The sequence below is a fragment of the Octopus bimaculoides genome, chromosome 6, assembly GCF_001194135.2.
Source record: "Octopus bimaculoides isolate UCB-OBI-ISO-001 chromosome 6, ASM119413v2, whole genome shotgun sequence".
Classification (NCBI taxonomy): domain Eukaryota; kingdom Metazoa; phylum Mollusca; class Cephalopoda; order Octopoda; family Octopodidae; genus Octopus; species Octopus bimaculoides.
In genome coordinates, this window is record NC_068986.1 from 76,609,581 (window position 1) to 76,616,811 (window position 7,231).

At 34.3% G+C, this 7,231-nt stretch overlaps 1 protein-coding gene and 1 long non-coding RNA gene across 5 annotated transcripts in view; one reads left to right on the forward strand and one right to left on the reverse strand.

Moving 5' to 3' along the window:
* LOC106871484 (uncharacterized) overlaps nucleotides 1-7,231 on the forward strand; it is a 167,078-nt gene that overhangs the window by 106,595 nt on the left and 53,252 nt on the right. The window lies entirely within an intron of this gene.
* The window catches only part of LOC128248150 (uncharacterized), a 5,868-nt gene continuing 2,732 nt past the window's right edge, over nucleotides 4,096-7,231 (reverse strand). Inside the window, exon 2 of the long non-coding RNA XR_008264438.1 lies at nucleotides 4,096-4,444. This is a non-coding gene — a long non-coding RNA (uncharacterized LOC128248150). The remainder of the gene's footprint in view (nucleotides 4,445-7,231) is intronic.

Below are 7,231 nucleotides of genomic sequence, written 5' to 3' on the forward strand. Positions count from 1 at the left end.
CTCTCTCTCTCTCTCTCTCACACGCACATATTATCTTTCATATACACATACAAAAATACATACTCATACATCTTTTTTGTATGTATGTATGCATGTGCATATGAGAGAGAAAGTGACTGACTGTATTTCCTCATAACATAGAAAATGGATGGCTTTTAAGGTACACACTCATATAGAAAATGTGACATCGTTGTCATCGTGGTATAAAATGTCGTTTAGGATAGTTGAATTATAGAAAGATTATAATGTTAAATTTTTGTAATGCAAATATGTAAATGAAAATAAAGTTTATTTGTTAGCCGAAAGATTACTGAATCTTTTGATACCCCATATGTCAAAATTGGCAACTCAGTTTTCGAATGTATTTGTTAATTTCCATAAAATTTTTTTTATTTCTTTGTTTTGAAGAGAGCAGAAAGTAAAAGAGAAGAGAAAGTGAAAGATGTATTTATGTGTATATGAAATGGACATGTGTGCATGAGAGAGGGAGAGAGGGAGTGAGTGAGTGAGTGAGTGAGTGAAGGTGTGTGTTGTCATGTATGTGTAAGTGACACCCACTTGGTCTCTCTTTCTCTGTCTCACCACACACATCTTTCGTATACACATACATAAATACATATGCATACATCTTTTTTGTATATATGTGTGCATTTGCATGTGTATGTGAGAGAGAAAGAGAGAGAGAGTGAGTGACTGTATTTTGTCATAAGATATGGAAAAATGGATGTCTTTTAAGGTATACACTCATATAGAAAACGTGACGTTGTTGTCATCGTGGTATAAAATGTTTACAATAGTTGACTTATAGAAAAATTATAATGTAAAATTTTTGTAATGCAAATATGTAAATAAAGTTTATTTGGCAGCTGTAAAATTATTGAATCTTTTGATACTCCATACATCAAAATCAGCAACTTAGTTTTTGAATGCATAAGGAAGATATGCACACACACACACACACACACACACACACACACACACACACACACACACACACACACACACACACACACACACACACACACACACACACAAACTCTCTTTTATATATATGGAAGATATCCCTGTCTGTCGTCCTCTCTGTCTGTCTCTCACATTCCCTGTGTGCCTATCTCTTCCTCTTTCCTCCTCTTCCCTGATATCATCCACCCTCATTATGCCACATTTCCTTGAACCTAACACTTTTGCACCCCTCTCATTTTACCATGTAATGGCTTAACCCCCGTAGTTGGTCCATTATTGATTTTTATTGAAATCTAATTAGCCTATAATTGAACTGGATGTTAGTTCAACATGTATACAAAGTTTGGTGAAGATTAGTCCCCTGGTTTGGACATCAAGATGGTAATAGGCACACAGAAATTGCCATTTATATATAAGATGTGGGTTTTTGTTGTTTAATAATTCATTTTCTATCTGATTGGACCTGAGCTTGTTTTGCTGGACAAGTGACAACTATTATAGATTATAGCCATGCCTTGTTATTCTGAGAGGCCTGACAGACTTCCTTCAACAGTTTCTTAGTCAGTTTGCTTGTTACTATTTACTATTGTTACTTTTCCTTGCTTCTATTTCATACTTTGTTGTCCTCTTCTCCTATGTTTCCCCCACTCTCTTTTCCCCTTTCTTTGAAAAGTTTGTTGCCTCATCTCACTTTATTCACTCCATTTGTTACTCCAAGTATATTTATGTCATATATATATATATATATATATATATATATATATATATATATATATGTATGTGTGTGTGTGTGTCACAAAGTGGATGCAAGATAAATTGCTCCCCCTCCTGGATAGGATGTTAATCATTTCACAAGTAGCATTCCCAGACCTAATACTTTTTTTACCAATAGTTATATTGTTGTTGTTTAGCCCAGCTCAGCTTTAACTGAGCAGGCCTATGATCAAAGGTATTCCAGTCATGACCTTTCCATCTTTTTCTATGTACAATGAATCTAGTGTCACATCCAGCATATCCTTTTTTCACAGGAGTTGGTAAGGTGAAATTTGAGGGAGATTTGGCTGCTATTTCTAGCAGGTCGAGTGACCACATATATATCTCCTAGTTGGCTAGGTGAACTAAGACAGAGTGGATCTTATCAGAAGCTCAGTAGAAAGCCTTCAAACATATTAGAAATTGTGATTCGTTACCAACTTGGCCATCACAAGTTTATATTAAGTTCATTTCCTCTGTGTTATGTTACGTGGAAATGAAATGCTCTGTGTTGCTCCCAGAACTTAATTGATCATGTGTTACACACATGCATACACTATATGTGTGCATACACACATATATGCATACACTTATAACCACATTGCTAGTATATTTTCATTAAATTCGGGTTAATGAAATGGGCTGATTTTTTTATCAGATTTGAAACTAATACCTCAATAATGTTGGGGCTTTTTTTGTGTATTGGCATATACTCTGTTTTTAGATGGTATGTTGTTGTGAAATTCATGCCTTTCCCAAGGTCAATAATAAATGAAATAGTTTCAACTGCCCAGGAACTTACCTCTTGCTATGTAATTCTCCCTACAAATGCTACAAATACATTGAAAATGCTGAAGGTTGATGGAACTGATAGAGTATCAAGGGGTGGGTGGTAGAACCGGTAGAGCGTCAGATGTGAGTGGGTTAGTAGAAATGGGGTTTTTGAGCATCATGGTGGTGGATTGGTAGGGTTGGTAAAATATCAGATTGGTAGAGTGATAGAATATGTATTGTGTCAGGGTGGTGTGTTGGTAGTAACACCTCCTTCCATCTAGAGCAGTGTTTCTGAACCATTTTTTTTTACCTATGGACTACTTTGATTCCTATTTTACTTGGATGAACCCTCTTAGCCATTTGATGCTTTAAAAAAAAAAAAAAAAATTTTTTAATTCAAATTACGATGAACGTAAACAAACACACGAAGTTTGCTTTTAGAAGCGTTGAGATGTCTTAGAAAGTTAAAGAAGTGATTTTAAATTCTCAAATGCAGGATAATGCTAATAAACTGGGTAGTTTATCCTGTTCAGGCTATAATATTTTTATAATTAAGTATTATCAGGAATTGTATATAAAAGATTATGAAAATATTTTGTGTATTGTAAAAGTATAACCAATTTATTGCAGATAAAATTTAGTGACAAAATCTTATATGGACCCTCAAGGACCATATGAACCCCAGTTGAGAAGCACTCTTCTAGAGAATGCATGGTGGTAGTATATACTGTATATCTCAGGGATATAATCGATGGAAGTGGCCTCTACCCCTACCTATTGCATAGTGGTGGCAGTTATTTCAACAACTATAGAAAAGTGAATGTTGAGCTCAATGTTAGAGGAATTTGAAGTTTGAATGTATAGGCATTTAATCCCATACTTTGCACTATTACTTCAAATGCCTTGATAATATGGACTACTGTAATAACTATTTCTCATAGCAATGTTATAACTGAATGATGTAACTGTTTGTTGATAATGCTTGTTGATGTCACAGTTGTATATTATCATTACACAACTGTGTAAACGTTACTGAATCTGATAATGCTGACTGCTGTAGCAGTATGTTTCAACACATATGTATGTATGACTAACCACTATTGACTTTATGTCGGCCTGTAGCAGGCTTTTCAGCACCAATGACTAATTGTGACTGACTTGATAATGCTCTTGACTCTTAAAATATGTGCTAGGTTAAATCAATAGCTGTTATCATTAGTGATCTATTAATGATCTCTTCTGTTACAATATGTGTAATGTTGATATGAGATTGACTATTATAATTAGCAGTCTAAAATGGGAACCTTTCTGTGGTCACTTGATCAGATAGAAGGAACAACCAAATCTATCTCAACTCAAACTCTGCTCTCTTAAAAAGAGGAAGGACATCTTTTGATAATTTAGTTCTTCAATACAATGTCTGAATTTAAGATGTAATAGTGGCGGATGTTGTCTGGAAAAAAAACAAACAAAAAAAAAAAAAACTAGATTGTCATGTTTGGAAATCTCTTTTACCATAGGTCTGTTCAGTCAGGGATAATTTGGGAGATAAACAACAGCAACACAACAACAACAACACAGCACAACAAGAACAAGAACTACAACTATAAGTGGCTCGAACCACTAATGGATTTTTCTTTACTGTTTGCCATAAATATACATCTTTATCTCAGCTTCTATCTTCATAGCTTCATATATGAAATAAAGATCTCATCCTCTTGTATTTGCTTTTCCAATTACTTTATGAAATCTATTTGAAAATTACAAAACTTGCTTTTTTTATATTTTCTTTATTTTTCTGTGATTCATTTTCTCTCAATCCATTTAGCAAGAAATACTCTTGTCATACAGTAATTTCAAGTAGATCAATGAAGGAATAGGTAGGAACATCAGTTTGCATGTTCACATGTTTTATGATTCCATTACATGATTCATCATCATAGATCTTTCCCTCCTGAAAGACAAAAATATTCACTATTAAAATGAAACATAAGCATGTAGTTATAGCTGGCATTGGATAAATCACTTGAAACCATACAGTTTTAATGTGATTGTTACTAAGCCCAGGTTAACCTAAATTTAGTATGCCTGTGATCAAATGTATTCCAATCATGACCATCAGGTTGTTTATTCAGACACACTATAACTTGGACTATATTGTCTATTATTACTATTTTTTTTGGTTTGATGAGTATAATATAAAGGAAGAATTGGCTGATATTTGTAGTAAGTCAAATAAACCATATGGAGCCTTTGCTCACCCAGGAGTGGTCCTCTTATCATATGATCCAAATTAAATCATTAGTAATAATAATATATAGCTATTTAAGATAAGCTGGACTGTCACCAACAGAAACAGTGGTAGCAATAGTCAATTAATTTTCTATTATTGACATACATTGTTCAGACATTTAAAAAAAAAATGCTTGACATTGAACAGGTATTTTTGTGTTTTCTCACACAGAATAGCATTATAAATACTTTTCTCTTTCATAAGGACCATGTTTGGCATTCAAATTCTGAAGATTTTATTCTCAGAACTTTCTTATAAATGGGTTTAATTTCTCTATTAAATAAAGTGAATATTTCTTAATAAAATTTGCAAAGTTCTGGAATGAAAATTATAGATGTGAACTGTGTTAGGAATGTGAAGAAAAGAGAAAAGATTTGGAGCAGATCCAACTTCGCAAATGTGGATTCATTAAATAAAATGGGTTTGAGCATCCAATTCTTAAATGTGTGTGTGTGTGTGTAAATATACACACAACATCTACACATACCATATATATGGTGGGAATGATGGAAGCTATGATATATATATAGTAGTGATGGAAGCTGGGAAGGAGGCTCATTAGCTTAGGCTGTGTCATACTGGTTGTTGATAAACAGATCCTACCATCAATCTCATAATAGCCAGTTTAATTTTTCTCACATCTTGTGTTGTTGGGAATCTTTTTTGTAGCATTTCCAGAATGTGTGATGTTTTAAATTATATACCATATAGGCATAGATTTGGTTGTGAGGTTCAGAAGTTTGCTTTCCAACTACTTGGTTTCAGGTTCAGTCCCACTGTATAGCTTCTGTGGCTAGTGTTTTCTACTGTAGTCCTGAGATGACCAAATTGTGAGTGAATTTGGTAGATGGAGATTCAAGGAAGCATCTTGTATATATGTATGTGTGTGTGTTCCTAACTTGACATTGTGATTACTGTAAATGAATATTATTAATTTCAAATATTCTGTGAAAACATATCCGGCCATGCTTGGAAACAAGTAAGAGATGTTGACAGGAAGTGCACCAGGCCATAGAAAATCTGCCTCAATAAATTCATACATCCCATGCAAGCATGGAAAAGTGGGCATTGAAATAATCACGATGATACACACATATTTATATCTACTGTCAAGTTTCTATCAGCTGCTTTCCTCACCTCTTTGATATCCTCTCATTTTTCTATACTTACCCCCTCTCTATATTCATCATGCATACTAGGAATGGAAGAGGATAGAGAGGTAGGAAAGAGAGACAATAAAATTACAGCAGTTGGGCATTTTTTATGGAAGATTGCAAATGAAAAATTCTGCTGGTGTAACAATGATGTTTATTTACAATTTTGTGCAATGTCTAAACAAGGAAGCACAAACATGCTTGCATGCATACACACACACAACGGGTTTCTTTTAGTTTTTGCCTCCTAAATCCACTCACAAGGCTTTGGTTGGCTCAGGAGGACTATAGTAGAAGACTCTTACCCAGTACCATCTGAATGCATGGGCACACTGGGCTGTTGCCTGGGGTCAATAAATAAATACTATAGGGTCCATTGCATTGATTTTCCTGGGGGTTTATCATGCTGCTAAGCTGGCTCTGCACTAACCCAAAGTGCCACATTATGGAATTGATCCTGAAACCATGTTTTTGTGAAGCAAACTTCTCAGCCACACAACCATGCCTGCACATACTATATAGACTTAATCTGTTTCTCAGTCAAATCCCCACTTCCTGACTCTTAGCTATCTTCAGCAGAGTTTACTTTGTTTCAAAGATCCAAACCTAATCTCTTACCTGAAGAATACCACCTTCCCACCCTTACTCTTGGAGGGTCTGAAAATTATAATTGGTGCTGTTATTCCTTCACTCATTAAGCCACGAACAAAAAAAAAAAAGGAAAAAAAAAAAAGCAGAACTTAAATTTCAATTATTTCAATTCAGACATTTAGGTTAAATAAATTTCTAAATTCAGTTTTCTTTCACTTCTAAATCTGCTGACAACTACTAATTTTAGCTTAATGCTAAATATATATTTTGGATTCTCATTTTCCATGAAGTTTCATTATTTGAATCATTTCAGTTTAAATTAGTTCATAATAAATCATGATTTTTACCCCGTCTCCTCATTATTAGTTCAGCTGGTTTCATTTATCCTATTAAATTTAGATGTTTTGCTACATCTACCACATAAAATCTGACACCTCCAACAAATATCTTTTCTCTGTTATGACACATTCTTTTATTGCTCCCACTCATTTAAATATGGCCATGCTGGGTACCATCTTCAAAGATTCCCAGTTGATTATATTGACTCCAGTACTTATTTCAGATTAGGTTTTTATGTTTTTCTTTAACTTGAAGGGATCTAACTGGACACACACACACACACAAACACACACACACACACACACACACACACACACACACACACACACACACACACACACACACACACACACACACACACACA